The sequence below is a fragment of the Lepidochelys kempii genome, chromosome 15 (genome assembly GCF_965140285.1).
Source record: "Lepidochelys kempii isolate rLepKem1 chromosome 15, rLepKem1.hap1, whole genome shotgun sequence".
NCBI classification, from domain to species: domain Eukaryota; kingdom Metazoa; phylum Chordata; order Testudines; family Cheloniidae; genus Lepidochelys; species Lepidochelys kempii.
Window position 1 is genome coordinate 26,327,211 of NC_136394.1, and position 18,661 is coordinate 26,345,871.

The 18,661-nt window shown below is 44.8% G+C and overlaps 1 protein-coding gene across 4 annotated transcripts in view; it reads right to left on the reverse strand.

Annotated features, from left to right (window-relative positions):
* Nucleotides 1-18,661, reverse strand: part of KDM2B (lysine demethylase 2B) — a 176,003-nt gene that overhangs the window by 84,227 nt on the left and 73,115 nt on the right. The window lies entirely within an intron of this gene.

An 18,661-nucleotide genomic window follows, 5' to 3' on the forward strand; every position in this document is an offset into this window, starting at 1 on the left:
TCACAAATGACTTTACAATCAATCACAAATTCTCATAGACCACCAGGAGGAATACAGATATTATTAGTCCCATTCTACAGACAGAGAAACTGAGGCACAGAGATTAAATGACTTGCTCAAGGTCACACTTCAAGACTGTTGTAATAGCAAGACAGTGTTTGTATGTGTGTATAGTATAACAACTCTGGAGACTGAATTCCTCTATTTAGCCACAGAACAGAGACAACATGGGTGGAGGCTAAGCAAGCTTCCCTTATGCTGCTGCAACAATGTGAGTCAACCACAACCCATAGATGAGAAGGAAGTTCACTCTCCATAGCCCATTCGGCTCTTAGTCTCTCTTCTGACATCACCAAACAGGGGCACAAATCATGTTAACAGTGGTGGCAGATCTGTGATGTGCAGATGGATTGAGACACACCAAACTTATATCACACAAGCCCCCAAACAGCCATCAGACAGTAGCAACTTCAGGTCACTACCAGCCATCCTGTAGAGATGAAAGCTCCATATCCCATTACCAATTCTTCGAAACAACTGAAAATCTTTTTACTTGGCAAGTCCTTAGTGTTTCTCCCACTACAGCTGATGAGATTGCTAACAACTCAGTCGTGCAAGGAAAGTTCCCTTAATTGACTCCAAAGGGAGGAGAGGATGCTCACCATCCAATCAGATCAAGCCATAGCAGTTCAGGCAGCTGGCTTCTCTGCATTCCTTCCTCTGCACTGTTTGCCTGTCACGTGATTAGCTGACGCATGGGATACACAGGACTCTAGACTCTGATCTCAGCAGTGACAAAGGAATTGATCCTATTAATGATCTGGGACCCCAGGAATTTGTAACATTAATTCTTGTTTTAAATCATAAGCATTTCAATTAATAAACCAGAAAGCAGGGGCATAAGGGGCTGTCAATTTCTTCCAAACTGTGCACTGCTTCCCATTAAAGCTGGGGAGGTTTTCATTCGTCTCAGGATCAGCGAGGCAGCAGGAAAATGCAACCTGGGCCTACAGGGTGAACTCTCCCGCCACAAGGCACAAAAGCATTTCCCCTGGTAGAGCTTGTAGACCTGCTGGGTTATGCTTCGGAAGCCCTTGAACCATCATATATGACAGGACACTGGCTCACAGTGCTTTCACTGAGAAGCATTCAGTAGTTGAGGGACCGAGAAAAAACTCAAGTTAAAATTTTCTCTCCGGGAACACAAAGCCTGGTTCTTGATACCTTTTTCTGACTTTACGAATCTAATTCCACATGATGAATCTAATGAAGCGAAAATTACAGGTGCCCAATGGCAACTCTGGGTTATTATTGCATCTTTCTTACAATAGGTATAGTAAATTCCATCACTGACTCACTCACAATCAACAAGGAAGTTTGTCACTCCAAATCAGTCTAGCTTCTTTCCTTCCTCACAGGGCAACTACTACAAGAAATAATACCCTAGTCTGGGATATGCATATATAAAAAACTGCTGAGTAAGTAGGGTAACCTAGCAATCAGAGCAATAGATTGGGAAACAGGACTCCTGTGTTCTGTTCACTGCTCACCCACAGGCTCTGTGTACACTTGGGAAGTCACCTAACTTCTCTGTGCTTCACTTTCCCCACCTGGAAAAGAGGGACAACACTTATAAACTGGCTTGGATGAAAGCTGCAATTGATAGTGCCCACGAAATTTACAAAACCACAACTGAGTAAAGAAGATTTTGACATCTCTAATGGTCTTTTGCAGCACGACTATAAAGCCTCTTCACAAGCAGATCAGTGCACCATATCACATTAAATATATCACTTAAACATATAAATGTAATTTAAAAGCTTTCCATAGCCATATGGAGGTGTGAGAAAGAGAGGGATCCTAAATAAAGTTATGGAGCTTGGAGTTAATTGCTTTTACCAGATGATCAAAGATTCAAAGATTCACATGACATAAGGGAAAGGGTTGGGACTGTGCGTAAAAAATTAAGCTGCTACCAAGTCTCAGAAACTGACATGTTGGGTAGAATGGGGTAGTATCTGGCAACTCAGGGTCAACCTACTCTGATGAGGTAGGTATAATTATTTCCATTTTATAGATAGGGAAACTGAGGCTCAAAAAGATCACAGTGAAGCAGTGTCAGAGATGGGAATAGAACCCATGAGTCCTGACTCCCAGTCCTCTGATCTAACCATTAGAATCTTAGAATATCAGGGTTGGAAGGGACCTCAGGAGGTCATCTAGTCCAACCCCCTGCTCAAAGCAGGACCCATCCCCCAATTAATCATCCCAGTCAGGGCTTTGTTAGGCAACACTCCTCTCCTCACAATACATCGCACCACACTGAACTGTACACACTGGATTTGATTGCTTTATTAAGGAATTTTATAGTGCTGTCAATTGTTCTAGGTTATTTAAAAAATCTGTTGTCAGAGATTTACGACTGTAATGTAAAAATTCACTGAGCTGAAAAAACTGTTACTAACCTTTCCATAACTGTTGTTCTCCAAGATGCGCTGCACATGTGCCTTCCACTGTGGGTGTTTGCACACTCCAGTCCACAGTTCTCAGAGAATTTTCACCCTCAGCAGCATCCGACGGAGCAGCCTGAGCATGCCCTCTGCTGTCTCGTGCATATCACACAAGCATAAAGGGTCAAGCCAACCCAGACACACCCCGCCCCCCTCCGGAGTTCCTTCCTACTGGAATTACTCCAATAGCAATGGGAAGGAGGGTTTATCGTGTTTTGCATGTGCAAAACATCTAAAAGAACAGCAGTTACAGAAAGGTCAGTGATCATTTCTTCTTCTGCGAGTGACTGCACATGTCCATTCTACTGTAGGTGACTCACAAGCAATTTTATTTGGAGGCAGTATTGGAATCTATTTGAACAAGGACTGGAAGACCACTTGTCCAAATTTAGAATCATCGGATTGTTGAGAAACTGCATAGTGCGAGGTAAACGTGTGACATGCGGACCAGGTTACTGCTTTGCAACTGTCTAATACACATGAGCCAGGCCACTTGGGCTCTAATTGAATGACCTAATATGCTATCTAACGGCTCCACAGTAGCCAAGTGGTAACATGAGCAAATACAACTGGACATCCACGCTGAAATCCTCCGTGTAGAAATTAGGCTGCCGTTCATGCTGTCCACAAATGCAATAACAACTGAAATGAAGATCTGAAAGGTTTAGTCTGTTCCACATAAAACACTGATGCTCTTCCAACATCTAGAGTCTGCAATAGCTCTTCTCCCTTGTTACCATGAGTCTTTGGAAGGAAGGTCGGTAAGTAAATTACTTGGATAATATGAAAAGAGGAGACCACTTTTGTAAGGAACCTTGGATGGGCACAAAGGTAAACTTTATCTACATAAAAAAAGTATACAGAGGATGTGATACTAATGCCCTCAACTCCCCTACTCTCCTGGCCAATGTAATGGCTATTAAAAATGCTACCTTCATTGAAAGGTGTAACAGACAGCAAGTCACTACAGGGCTGAAGGGAGGATCCATCAGCACAGTTAAGACTAAATTCAGGCTCCATGGTGGAATAAGACTCTGTATGTGTGCGAACACCTTGTCCAAGCCCTTTAAAAACCTTACAACCATTGGACTGGAAAAAAGGAAGTGTTTATCCACAGGAGGGTGAAATGCCGACATAGCTGCTAAGTGTACCCTAACTAAGCTAATCACTAATCCTTGATGTTTCAGGTACCAAAATAGTCCAGCATATGCTGAATAGAACCAAGACAGGGGAGACACCTTTCAGCCTTGACCAGACAGAAAACCTTTTCCACTTAGCGAGGTAAGCTGTCCTCATTGATGGTTTTCTACTATTCAGCAGTACCTCCTGCACCTCTCTGGAGCAGGACTCCTCCACCAATGTTATCCATGAAGTCTCCAGGCCGACTGGTGAAGAACCTTAAGGTTGGGGTGGAAGAGGTGGCTGTGATTTTGTGAAACTAAGTCTGCATGAAGCAGGAGCAATGGGGGACTGATTGATAGGTCTGAGAACTGAGAAAAACAATGCTCGTGGGGCCAAGCTGGGGCAATCACTATAAGATTTGCCTTGTTCTGTTTAGCCTTGCACAGAACTCTGAGCAGAAGAGCTATGCAGGGGAAGAGTGTACAGAGACCCGCTGACTATGGCGGTAAAAAAGCATCCATCAGCAAACCTGGGCTATGACCTGCTCTGGAGCAGAACTGGTGTCATTTTTTGTTGACCTTTGTGGCAAACAGATCCACTTAAGATGTTCCCCAGAGCTCGAAAATGGACCTTGCTATGTCTGGGTGAAGGGACCACTAATGATGGTTGATAAACAACTTCTTTATGCAATCTGCCTGTGTATCCTGAGCCCCCGGGAGCTGGGCCATCATCAGCAGTATAGAGTTACTGATGTACAACTCCCAGAGCAAGACTGCTTCCCAACAGAGTAGTGAGGACTAGGCTCCTCCCTGCTTGTTTACATAAAACATGGCTGTTGTATTGTCAGTCAGCATCAATACGTCCCTCATCCTGATGCAAGGAAGGAATGCCATGCAAGCTACACTGACAGTCCGCAGCTCCCTGATGTTTATGTGCAGACTGCGATCTTAGGGAGACCAGAGACTTGGTGTCTGCAGGTGTCCTACATAAGCACCCCATCCCAGATCCGAGGCATCTGTGACTAAGATAAGCACGTTCACCCCACCTTAGCACAACTCCCCCACATGCACTGGTTGGGTCTAACCACCAAATCTTGGGAAGATAAGATGCAATTTTGTATGTGCACTAACATACCTACATGGTGCCTTCTTGGAGAATGTATCTCTGCCACCAAGCCCTAAAGGGATCTGAAGCACTGTCTGGAGTAATGGACCACGTAAGCGCACACGGCCAAGTGCCCCAGAAGTCTTACCATGGAGAGAGATAAGCCTTCAAGTCCAGAAAGAGGCTTTGCAGTGCAAGAAACCTCATCTGTGGTAGCAAAGCCCTGGCCATTGTGGAGTCCAGGACCACTCCAATAAATTTTATTTTCAGTATCAGAGACAGGACTGACTTGTCTGTGTTGATTAACAGGCTGAGCATGTTGAAGGTGGACCAGATTATGCAGACACTGGACACCACCTGCAACCTGGACCAACTTCTTATCAGCCAGTCATCCAGGCACACACAACAGCCCCCCCCCCCCCCCCCCCCATCTCCAGAGGAAAGCTGCTACCACTACCATATGGTCTGTAAATAAAAGAGGAGCAACTGAGAAACCAAAGAAGTTGGGCTGTGAACTGATAATGGCAGCCCCAGATGGTGAAACTTAGAAATGTTCTGTGGCCCTGATAAATTGCCACATGAATGTAGGCATCCTTTAAGTTGAGAGCAGCATACCTGTCCCATCTCCAGGAAATAAGAGAAGCTAAAGTGATCATCCACAATTTCCATATTTTTAATAACTGCCTTATATCTAAAATAGGTCAAAGATCCCCTTTTGCCTTTAGGATCAGGAAGTATTGGGAGTAAAACCCCTTTTTCCTGAAAACAGAAGGGATCTCCTCTATAGCACCTACAAAAACAAGCAATTGTACCTCTTGCAGTAATGCTTTCTTGTGGGAGAGGTCCCTGAAGAGGGAAAGAGGACAGAAATCTGGGGTAGAAATAAAAGGAAGCAAATATCCCACTTCCACCGTGCTTAGATTCCACCCATCTGTTGTGATGTGGGTCCAAGCATGATAGAAATAGGACAAACCGTTTGCAAAAATTAGAACAGAAAAGGATGGCACTCTCAGAACAGGTAGACTGCTCTTGACCTACCTATCAAAATGAGCTGTTGGAAGAAGCTGCCTGCCTCTGCAAACACCAGTGGTTGTAGAAACAGAGGGAAGTGGTGGTGGAGATCACCATTTGTAACCTCTGCTCCTTTTCTTGGATAGGTCTTGGGCTCAAGAAATAAATCCCTGAAAACACTGACACTGATGAAGACAGAATCCCTTCCACAGAGGGATTTCAGGCTCATTCTACAATCCTGAAACTGTGCAGAGTCTCGTCCATCTTTTCTGAAAAGAGCAATGACCCCTCAAAGGATAAGTCCTGCACTGGCTCTAGCAGCTCTGGAGGGAGTCCAGAAGAGTCCAACCAAAATGAGCACCTCATTGTGACGGCAGAGGCCATGCTGTACTCTGCAGAATCTGCTTCATCAAGACATGCCACCAGAGCTGTTCTGGCAACCATTTTGTCCTCCACTATCAAAGTGAGGAACTGAGGCTCCCAGATGAGGTGAAGCAAGTCTTTAAATTTCAAAAGCATATCCCACAGGGTGAAATTATAGTGTCCCAGCAAAGCTTGTTGGTTTGCAATGTGAAGCACAATCCACCTGTGGAATACAACTTCCTCCCAAATAAGTCTAGCTTCTTGTCCTCTTTATTCTTTGGGGTTGAAGCCTAGTGCCCATGTCGCTCCTATGAGCCCATCTTTCCTTTTCCTTGGCAGCTGCCACTACAAGGAAGCATAGAGGAGGGGGATTATATACATGCTTGAACCCGTGGGAGTGGACATAGCATCTTCTCTCCAGATTTAAACAGCCATTTTAGCAGTCAGGGGCAGGGAAGCTGGGCTCTGCCAAAGCATATAGGTAGGCTCTAAAAAAGCCTAATTTATTGGAAGAGCTATTCTAGTTGGGGCACAATGGAATGTCCACCAGCTTGTGGGATTTTTCCTGGACCTCCTCCAGGTGAATATCAAGAGCCATAGCCATCCTCTTTAACAGCAACTGATGAGTCTTAACATTGTCCAGAAGTGGAGAAACAGGCTCCACCACAATTGCCTTATCAGGAGATGAGGAAGAGGATGCTAACAATACTGGGGGCTGGTCCAGTTCCTAGCTCACTTGCAACTGCTGTGCAAGGGATCCCTTGGCACTGGTCTCAGTACCAACACTATCGTGCTTGTGGCAATGATGCTCCTGATGCTCAGCAGATTGAGCCGGCTGAGATGGCTGCAGAGATTTTGACTGGAGGGTGGGAACCCCATGGGTTCCAAAAGGCTCACTGATACAGCTGTAAGCTCCTGTTAATCCTTGATAATCAAGGTCATACACATTGTAAGGAGAGTGATCACTTTAGATAAGCTATTACCAGCAGGAGAGTAGGGTGGGGGGAGAGAAAACCTTTTGTAGTGATAAACACCCATTTTTTCATGATTTGTGTGTATATAAACAAACATCTTCTGTATTTTCCACAGTATGCATCCGATGAAGTGAGCTGTAGCTCACAAAAGTTTATGCTCAAATAAATTGGTTAGTCTCTAAGGTGCCACAAGTACTCCTTTTCTTTTTGCAAATACAGACTAACACGGCTGTTACTCTGAAACCTCTCCAACAATTGTATACTGGAGCACACAGACACCTACACTCAAAGAAGAACTTGGCTTTAGAAGCAACAGCAAGTGGAGGTGGAGGAAGAGAAAGAGAAAGAAACTATTGCTTTTGGTTCTTTCGTTTTACAGAGAATGCAAAAAAATATCAACACAGGACTTAGACCTTAAAATATATTTTTTTAATTCCACCATACAATATCAAAAGTGGCCTAGGTTGCTCAGATTATGTTCTCTCGGGGGAAATCATAGTTGAGATTGCTACTGCTTTCATTATTTCTTCCCCCATGGATTTTAGTCTCATCATATCTCCCCAGACCTCTCAATCTCAGCCTCACAAGCCCCAATAGATACTAAGGGGTCTTGTGTTAATGATCCCCAAACTCACTAGTAGTCGCCCCTGATGTGATCAGTGACTGTTCCTCTGGAGCTGTTACCTAACCATCAGGTCAATGCTCCAGTGAACAGTGCCTCAGACACAATAAATCCTTAACAGAAATATTACTGACAAGGGAGTAAATAATGCCCATTTTTGAGCCTGTCATTGAGAAAGAGCCAGTAAAGAGGGCAACAGAGAATCTGAAGATCAATTTTCAGAGGAAGCCTCTACTTTTGTGGGTAATATGCTTAAGTCCCTGCTTAAGGCCACAAATCAAGTAGTTACTTATCTTACTATAGTATCTGTGCCTGTAGTTGTTAGAAGCAAAACTGGTCCAGCTAAGGCCTTCTCGGAATATCTGGGCCCAAAACTCAGAGACCAGGCTGAAAATCAGCCCCTTTAAATACACATTTTTAATAAAACAAACAAGAAATGACACTAGTGCTGTTAACAGACTCATACCCAGTAATGAGACATTGAAATAACAGCATTAAACCCACTGAAGTCAGAAAAGAACTTCAGAGGGCAGGGTACACTCAGATCTGCTGACAAAGCACAACAGAACCGTAGGGGCAGAATGTCCTTCAGGCACATTACAGGGGGTGCGGAGGGCCAATCCAGCCACTGGAGACCAGGAAGTCAACCAGAACTTTCTGTGGGCTCCCAGGCAGTGCAAACGGGTGCAGCAGCTTCGCCTTTCTTGGAAAGCACACAGCACTTTCTTCTCTCTGCACTCAGCTATCTCCGCTGGCTGGTGAGGAAGGGGACCAAACCCAGGTCCATGCTCTTTTTTTGGACTTCCTATCCCTTTTACATAATTAACACTCACAGGGAGACCTAAGAGGAAGCAGGGACTATGCTCTCCCAGGGGATTCAAGCCAGCACCTGCAAGAGGAAGCAAGAAAGAGGAGAAGATGCTTGTGCTTTTCTTTTCCTTGCACAGCCATGCGGGGTCCAGCAGAATCTGACTCCAATGTTGTACAACCACTTTCAGACACACGATATCCTAAAATACTTCAGGCCTGCTTGATGAACGCAGAGTTGATAATAGAAAGATACCGACACTAGGAGATGTATACAAGAGAGAAGAGATGTTTACAGATGAGATCAGAAATAAGATGGAAAGTTGACAAGTTAGTATGACACAGGAAGTCTGGTCCAGAAGGTTAGAAATTGCAAGGTGAAGACTCCTGCACTAACACTTACCAGATTTGGTGTAGGGGAAAGAGATGAGGCCAGTGCTAGAAGAGTGGAAGGGGTGAAGAGGAGAGTACAGAGAGAGAAGTTGTAAGTAGGAAACACCTTTTACATTTCCTGATTGTAATACTGGGGGAAACAAGCTCAGGGACCATACAAGCTCAGCGGCTACATCTGATTCATTCCCACAGCTCAGACATCAGCAAGTTACGAAACAACTAGGTTGCGAACAAGAACATGAAGTGGCTTTCTGAGCTTCCCAATTCCAATGTGCAGCATCCACACAAGTGGGTTTTTAAAAAGGAAGAGGGTTTTCCTGAATAGGTGAACAAAATGGAGCTACAAAGGTAACTGAGGTCATAATCGGAAGGCACTGGCATTCCCTCATTATCATCATGTATGTAATAATACACTACATTTATTTCTGAGTCCTGCTATGATAGGTCACCAGTACTACTACTGGATGGAATATCAGATCTGTTTGCATGTGTGATCATGTCACCCCCTAGTGGATGCAATGTTAGACAAGCTCATGCACGTTTGAATTTTTTGCCCTGTAAATACTGCTATGCACGCTGCAGAAGACATCCCTTAAGTATGTCTGTAATCAATTTTCCCCCTTAGAGCCTACAGAGGACATAAGCCCTGATATTACTGCAAAAGCATGAATCTTTCATGGGTTATTGCTGGTTGTGAGATATTATCTGCCCCTCAGTAATAATCTCATAAAAGCAAAGTACACCAAAAAAACTTAGCAAAGTTCATTCCATCTTTGATGCTAAAATAGCATGAGACTAAAATTAGAACAAAGGGATTAAGGACTGAAAAATCAAAAGCAGGGGGAATAGCACATTTTGGTTGAAAGATGAAAACAAAACCACCTACTATTACCTGAGACTGAAATTAGATTTGTTTGTGTGAGAGACTGCAGGGGTCCAGAGACTGGTAATGGATGAAACCCTTTTCCCTGTAGGTCATCCATTTCAACCTGGCCCCTGTTGGTAGTGGTACAATTTGATAGCTATTTGATGAGATTCAGTCTAATTTCTAATGGACAGAAATTGAAAAAGCACCACCAGACGTTGGTAGTCTCAGAAAAGGGATGAAGATCTGAATGAAAATGGAACCTGATCTACCCTCTAATTCCTCTGGAGACAGTTCCTATAGCTCAGAGCTGAGGCAAATTGTCAGGGTACAGCAGGGAAATCCTACACTGCCACTACTTGTACCATTCTTTTCTGTAGGCAAAGGACTTCAGACTCCAGGGCTGTAAACCCAGCACCTTTCACCAGCAACAAAGAGAAGAGGTTGGAATTAAAAAGTACAAACAGTTTGTTCACCTTTTGTAGCCCCAATTATCAAGCAACAACAAGAGAAAAGCCCACTCAGGTTGAGTGTTCCTAAAGTTGATCTTTATTATTTCAGTTCTTGGGGATTAATGAACACTTGCTTTTTCCCCAACACTCCCTCCTTTGTAGAGTCCATAGTCAATACAGGGATGGCATTTTAGTCAGGAGGTTCAGAGCTAACCTCTTCTAGTTCACAATTACAGATCATTCTATTGCTCCTACCATACACTCGATTATTTAGCTGTTATCACCTCAGGTAAACCTGGAAGGTAAAATTAACAACAAAGGCCTTTCTGAATGGTTAAAAAAAGATAGAATCTCATTATCTTCTGAAGTTCTATAAAACAGGCATTATTAAACATTCCAAACTTGTTACTAGATTGTGGGGGCTTGCAAATTCCTACTGTATCTTTAATGAGGCATCTGAGAATAATAAAAAAGGGCATTTAATTTATAAAGCTAAGGAGTAGACTACAGACTCCAAGCCAGAGCACTGATGCATCTGTTTCCTTTAGCAACTGAACAAATGTTTGCTATATTGTAATGAAAATATACTGTTCTTTTCCTATAGTTCTGCAGAACTTTGGGTAGAAAATCTCATAAATATGTTTCAAAAATAAAGGTCAAAAGGGCTAACTGTCTAGTGAGATAATCAACCAATGGGAATTACACCAGGATGTCCCACCTTCCTGATATCTCTTATCCCAAGAGAGAGGAGTGGTTAGGTCATGATAGTGCCCCACAGCCCAAAATACCTGCAATGACTCTTCCTTATGTTTGACAAGTAAAAAAAAAAAATAACTTTGTCCCCAATAACATCACAGGTAGTTTAGAAACTGTAAGCCTTACATCATTTAAACTCTGCCTTCAGCAAATTGAACAGTTAACCACTAATATATTGGTTTCAGAGTAGCAGTCGTGTTAGTTTGTGTTCGCAAAAAGAAAAAGGAGTACTTGTGGCACCTTAGAAACTAACCAATTTATTTGAGCATAAGCTTTTGTGAGCTACAGCTCACTTCATCGGATGTATATTGTCCTTCAAGACTATCCAGAAGATCTCAAAGCCCCTTACAAATATTAATTGAACCTCAGAGCCCCCCCCCCCCTCAGCTGGGGAAATAAAGGCACAAAAGAAGCTACGTAACTTGCCTAAGATCTCCAGCGAGTCTATGGACAATCTGGGAACAGAACCCAGGCCCCTAGACCACCAACCACCATCCATTATGAACAAGAAGCTGCTAAGAATTTAGAACTGAACATAACACTGATGGTTATAAAAATAGCTGGGCCAAAACCAGAACCATCTATCAGTAACCCTTTCCTTTGCAACCCTTGCATTTTTGAGGTTTACACATTGCCACAGAGTGGTTGGCCCTTGTCAGTCGCACTTGTGGCACAGACAACTATCCTCCTCAGATAGGGAAAATGAAGGTCATGTGACCAATGGATCGTGTGGCCCAATTAGGTCTCTGGGGTAAATAAAGAGGAGGCCTGGGGAGAGACCCTAGGCAGAAAGGCCTAAGAGTGGGGATGAGAGGGTTGCAGAGAGTTAGATGGCTCCTGCAGAGGACCCTGAAATAGCAGGGGGGAAAAGATTCCCCTTAGGTATGGCTGGGAGTGGTCTACCAAGGGAAGACTCCAGGCAGAAAGGCCTGGGAGTGGCTTGATGAAGGGCAAATACACCTCTACCCTGATATAACACAGGTTCGCATACAACACGGTAAAGCTCTGACACACTGCCCTGAGCAGCATGTTAAGGGTGCCAGGCCGAGCCCGAGGGGTTGGATAAGGGGCAGAGGGTCTTGGGGGCGGTCAGGGACTCCCCCCCAAGGGTCTGGGAGGCAGGAGCTGGGGGGGGCACTTCTGGTGGCCCCACAGTCCCAGAGTGGCCGACGGTGGGGGTGGGAGCAGCCTGCTCCGCGTCCCTCACCCCAGCCCCAGCCGTGTCACTCAGGGGAGGGGGCTTGGGGGAAGGCATCCCCCCCACACTCACCGGCAGTGGCGGAAGCGGAGCAGCCCGGGCCCGAGCCCGCTCCACTCCGCCAGCTCCCAGCCGCAGTGCTCTGCTTCCCGCCACAGGTGAATGCAGGACCTTTCCCCAACCTCCCTGCACTCACCAGCAGCGGGAAGCGGAGCAATGCGGTCCCAGCCCACTCCACTCCGCCACCTCCCAGCCGCAGTGCTCTGCTTCCCGCCACAGGTGAATGCAGGACCTTTCCCCAACCTCCCTGCACTCACCAGCAGCGGGAAGCGGAGCAATGCGGTCCCAGCCCACTCCACTCCGCCACCTCCCAGCCGCAGCGCTCCACTTCCCACCGCCGGTTGGGAGGTGGCAGAGTGGAGCGGGCTGGGGCCACATTGCTCCGCTTCCCGCCGCTGCTGGTGAGTGCCTGTCAGGTGGCAAGGTGTGTGGATAAGGGTCAGGGCAGTCAGGGGACAGGGAGCAGGGGAGGTCCTGGGGGTGATTAAGGATGGGGCTCTGGAGGGGGCGGTCAGGGAACAAGGAACGGGGGGGGGGGGGCAAAGCAAGTTCGATATAACGCGGTCTCACCTATAACGCGATGAGATTTTTTATCTCCCGAGGACCATGTTATATCGGGGTAGAGGTGTAGATCAACCTTAAAATACATGGTTTGGACTTTGAGGACTTTATTTTGGAACTGTTTGTGATATTAAACCAGCCCAAGTAAGGGTGATACGGGTTACAAGAAAGCTTTTGTGAAATTGAGGAGCCCTGAGCAAAGGGAAAATGAGGCAGGGATGCTGCAGGGTTACCCCATGCCACGAGGGGGCACTTTGGAGGTAGTCACCCCATTACAGATATAACGAGACCTAGATCTGAATCACCCCTGGTTTCAGTTTTGGAGTATAAAATCCCAACCAGCAAAGTCTTGGAAAATCAAAATCTGCAGCATGGCTATGCATCCATAGAGCAACTCAATTAAAAGCATTTTAACAGTCATACTTTTACTGTGCAATTACTGCTGCCCTTGGTATAAACATTATCCATTAAAGTTCTCACATACAGCCTGGCTTAGTCAACAGAGCCATGATCTAGGGTCCACATTCTAATAATAAATAGAATCCCATCCACATCAGACATCACTGTTGTCGTACTTAATGCACCCTGAACCTTTGTGAATCACACCCAAGGCCCCTGCATATATCCTCAGTGCAGGGGGGATGGACTACCTGACCTCTTGAGGACTCCTCCAGCTCTACATTTCTATGATTCTGTCTTCCCCTTCCATCCATTTTCTCACCCAATAACAGCCTCATCAGAGGGAACATCATAACTGCTGTGTTTGATTGAAAACAAGAATGCTCTGGAGCAACACAGAACACTGCACATACTTTGTAAGAGTCTCACTTCTATCCAAAAATTCCAGCGATTATAATAATATTCTACAGTCACACAGGGTCTTTCCTTCTAAAAGATCCCAAAGCGTTTTACAAAACTATACATAAAGGAAATCACTTTTTCCCACCAACAGAATGTTGTCAGCTCTGGGATGAGATGCGCTTGTTGTTTAACACCATACAGCAACACTAAACGAGTTAAGAAAGGAAGTGAAGAAGAATGCCATATCCAGTTAAAAGCATATTATCCAGTTTGGATTTTTGACAGGACTTCAAAGCTGACACCCCTATTATTGTAAAAGTTCCATGGGATCTTTAATGGCAATATGAATATACGGTCAAATTTTGGGATTTTATGTCTCACACAAAAAATGGCACCTCCAGTAGCACAATAACCTCCTAATACTATGCTGGGCTATGAATTCAGGAGGAGAGTTTTGTTTAGCGAGTCAGCAACAAAATTTCCTGTTCTTTCCTTGGTGGTCTCCCAATCAACTAATGGCCCAGCTCATCACTCCTTTGCTATAAGAACTGATAAAATGAGAACCCAAGACGGTTTGGCTACTAAAGAACTCGCTCTCTCTCAAAGCTGTCTCACTAAATTTCCAGATCACAGACTGCAACTTGTTCATGTGTTCTATGTATTCAAATTAAAACTATGAACATGGAAAGCTTACCATCTGAAAGAGCATAAGCAAATTCTCTTTAGGCTGAGCCCCTGAATTGTACTAGATTCTCCCTGCAATTAGAGACAAAACAGCGAGTGTCAAATTCAGAGCCTGTCTACAGTGCTCTGTCTACAGTGCTCACGGGTGACTTTCACTGAAGTCCGTGAAAGCCCTATCCAAAGGGCGAAAAGAAAATCTACGCATTCAGCTTTTGCTATTTCATCCACATTCCGGTAACCAGTAATACCTAGTAATGCATCCGACAAAATGGGTATTCACCCAAGAAAGCTTATGCTCCAATACACCTGTTAGTCTATAAGGTGCCACAGGACTCTTTGCCGCTTTTACAGATCCAGACTAACACAGCTACCCCTCTGATACTAAGTAATTCAAAGGCTGTTTTCAGTCCACCTCTGCAGAGGCCATAGCCCCAATACTTCTAGTAGCTTCATCCCCTTTATTTTCACGACTCTGACAGAAGCCAGTGAGAAAATATCATGAGCCAGATTTTCATAAGGGGCTTCCACCCGTACCAGTGCAACTCTGTGCATCCAAACACTAATACATACATATTTGATGCACTACGTCTGCGCAGGCACAAGGAGATACACAAATGGAGGTCACTTTTTGAAAATGTGACCCCAGAAAAATGAAGGCCTTGCAAATAATCTAGGAAGAAGAGTGAACTAACACAATCCAAGCTTCTATATCATTACTATGACTGCAGGAATATATAAGGGAAGGTGTAGTATTATCATGCCTTTGGCATGGTCAAATCACCTACAATTTAAGTGACAGACACAGAAAAGATGGGACATGCTTGGACATCCAGAGGAGGAAGTGGACTAGAAATTGGATGAGTTTTTCATTTTATTTATTATGTTAACATAACTCACTTTTTGTGAGTAACTTCGAGATAGTGAGTTTTTAGAAGTACGTTGAGTACGGAGAGTAGTGAAGGGTGGTGGCTTGGAGACCAAGAATGGGGATGGCATTCCACGTATAAGGGGTGACTGAGGAAAAAAAGCATGGAGAGAAGGAGAAAGGGTGAAGAAGATGAATGAGGCTCCAAAGCTGGATTTGTAGGTGGAGAGGAAGGGTAGCAGGAGACAAGATGAGAAACAAGACACTGGATGAAGGCCAAAGGGCAGGGGAGGTGGTTTCAGGGCACTAAAGGGAAGGACAAAAAGTTTAAATTTGAGGTAGTGGTCAAAGGGGAGTCACTGAAGAGATTGAAAGGTGGGGTGACATCGTCTGATTACTACTACTTTTTTTGAGTGGGGGAGAGTATTTCAAATGGACTGGAGGGAAGTAATCCATATATGAGAGAGGCCAGAGAAGAAGTGGCTAAAGTAGTCTCTTGATTCACAGAGCTCTCTGATAATGCTGTTCAACCACTGGCCCAGTGCATCAGGGTCCTAGGGGCAAGCTACAATCTTTTGTCCATGACCATCACTGTAATGGACTCCAAACATCCACTGCCCACACACTGCCCTTGCATGTTGCCTTAGTACACAGGCATGCAACAAAGAAGGAATCTAGAGCACAAATACTGCTAGACAAGCTCTTGATCTGATTGTGACCAAGAGAATTTTTTTCTATTTCATGGCAATGATGCAGGCTGAGAGGCATCATCATCTTAAGCTTTTCCTCCCCCATGTAATCTTTGTCAAGTTTAGAGTAGCAAAAATGTTCAGTGTGGTGAGCAGCCTTGTGATTGCCTCCAAATGGAAACAGAATGAACTCTCTCGTTATGAAGAATTTCCCATTACTTTAAAGATAAGATCAATCAGATAGGTATCAGTTTGTGGACTCAATATCAAAGCAAGAACCATCAAACATGCCCTCTACCTGGCTAAATTTCATTCAATCTAGCTGATGGAGGTTCAGGGTGTGCTGGCCCCTTAGCCACATGCAAGACAGAACACTGTCCCTTATAGCTACTAAAAGCCAATTTGGGGTGACACTAGGACCATTATTAATGGAAATTACTACTGCCTTCTTCCATGAAGGCAAGTTGCCTACCATTCTAAAGCAAGTGGTGGCTAGGCCTCTACAGAAGAAACCATCTCTTGATGGTGGCAGTCACACCAATCTTGAACCTTCCATTTTGGGGCAAGGCTATTGACAAACCAACTCCAGCTTCACCTAGATTTCTCTACTGTCCTGGAACCCTATCAATCTAGCTTTAGACCTGGGACCTCAGAGACTACACTATTTCTTTGGTTATTATTATCTGTTAAATACTGACAGTGGACTGATTATCTCCATTTGATTAATAGAAAGAGGCCAGGTTCCTTACTAATTTTATTAGGTCTTACAGCTCTGGGTAAAAAAATAAAGCCCCACAGCAGCAAGTTTCAGAGCCTGGATCAACTGACTTGGGCTCATGGATCTCTGACTATGGAGCTAAAAACAGCAGTGCAGAGATTCCCGCTTGGGCTGGAGCCCAGGCTCTGAAACCAGTGAGGGGGATGGGTCTCAGGGCCCAGGCTCCAGTGCAAGCAGAAACTTCTACACTATTTTAGCCCTGTAGCTCAAGCCCAAGTCAGGGTGGGTTTTTTTTTTGGTAGTGTAGACATATGCTGACACTGTTGATCATGAAGTGTCACCAACTCACCAGTGGGAACTGGCAGAGGTGGACTGGGACCATTTTATAATGACTCCACCCATTTCTTTGGGAAGGTCCTAGATGGCTGTGAGAGTCACTGTTAATTCTCCTCAAGGACTTTCATGTACAGGGTCCAACAGGAGACAGTCCTGTTGTCCCCTCCCATTTCGGGTAGGTCTTCACAGCAGCAGGGAGACGTAATTCTCAGCAGGAGCAGATGTACATGCTTTAGCTCTGCTGCAGCTAGAGGCTGAAATGAACATTCTGGTTGTGGCAGCACAGGCAGCAGCTGGGCTAGCGAACCAAGTACAGTCCCACATGACCCTTGAGGACGTAGTCACGTGACTAGCTCATGCCACCCTCTGTGCTGCTGCAGCCAAACTGCTTTTTTAGGTGCTAACTCGAGCAGAGCTACCATGTGTACATCTACCTGGGTTGGGAATTACACCTCCCAGCTGCACTGCAGACATATCCTAAATGTGTATGTGAGTCTGCTAAGGGAAACTGAGACATGTCTTGGCCACACTGACACCAGCATGTTGATGATACTTAGCTCAGTTCCTCCTCATTATCATAGCCATGATCCTGCAGTCTTTCTGTGCTTTGCTGAGTTCGGGCCCTGGATGAAAGCCACATGGTTTAAACCCAATCCAGAAAAGATTAAGATGGTAATGCTGGGCACAGAAAAATACCTTGAAACACTGATGAGGATTCTAACTACTCCCTCCAGTAACGGTTACCACCATCCTTGTCCAAGCCATTTACAGTCTCAGGGTTTTATGTGATCCATTGCTGATTATCAAAGGCCAGAAGGGCCTTTTATCATCCAGGAATCTGTGACCTTACATCTCTGATGCACACCTCACTACAGCCTTCCATGCCTTTGTCATCTTCAGACTAGGATACATAATGTGCTCTTAGAAGAGGAGTTCTCAAACTGGTGGTCAGGACCCCTCAGGGGGTCATGAGGTTATTACATGGGAGGTCATGAGCTGTCAGCCTCCACCCCAAACCCCGCTTTGCCTCCAGCATTGATACTGGTGTTAAATATATTAAAAAATGTTTTTAATTTATTGGGGGGGGGGGGTCGCACTCAGAGGCTTCCTGTGTGAAAGGGGTCACCAGTACAAAAGTTTGAGAACCACCGTCTTAGAACTACCCTGAAAGAACACTTGGAAGATTCACCTAGTGCAAAATGTGTCCTCCTGCTTCTCAAGTGGAGCAGGCCAATACAAACACACAACACAGTGCGCTACTAGCTCTTGGCCTGTTTCCAGGTGCAATTCAGGTGTTTGTTCTCCTCTCTAAAGCCATAAGTGGCCTGGGACAGACTCTCCTCATATGCTCTATCACAGCTGCTGCATTCCACCTGTATACTCTACTTACTGTAAGGCTAAACTCCAGGAGTGGGAAGCATGGCATTCTTAGGGGAGGGCCCTTAGCTGTAGAATTTCCTCCATCCAGAATCTATCCAAGATTGGGAATTATTAGGAAACCGTGCAAGATGAATCTGTTTATTTTACATATTCTTAGTTTGTATTTGTAACCAGAGAGCACTTGTCTCATGAATAAATACAGGCTGGGTGGGTTTCATCTATACCAATTCTGAATTACATACGGTTGTTTAATAGGCACCAGGTATGACAACAGGAACACTATCTATAAATACATACATACATAGTTCTTACGAAGTGCATTACAAACATTAACTAATTAATGCTCATAACCACATGAGATGAAACCAAAGCAAAGAGGTTAAGGGATCT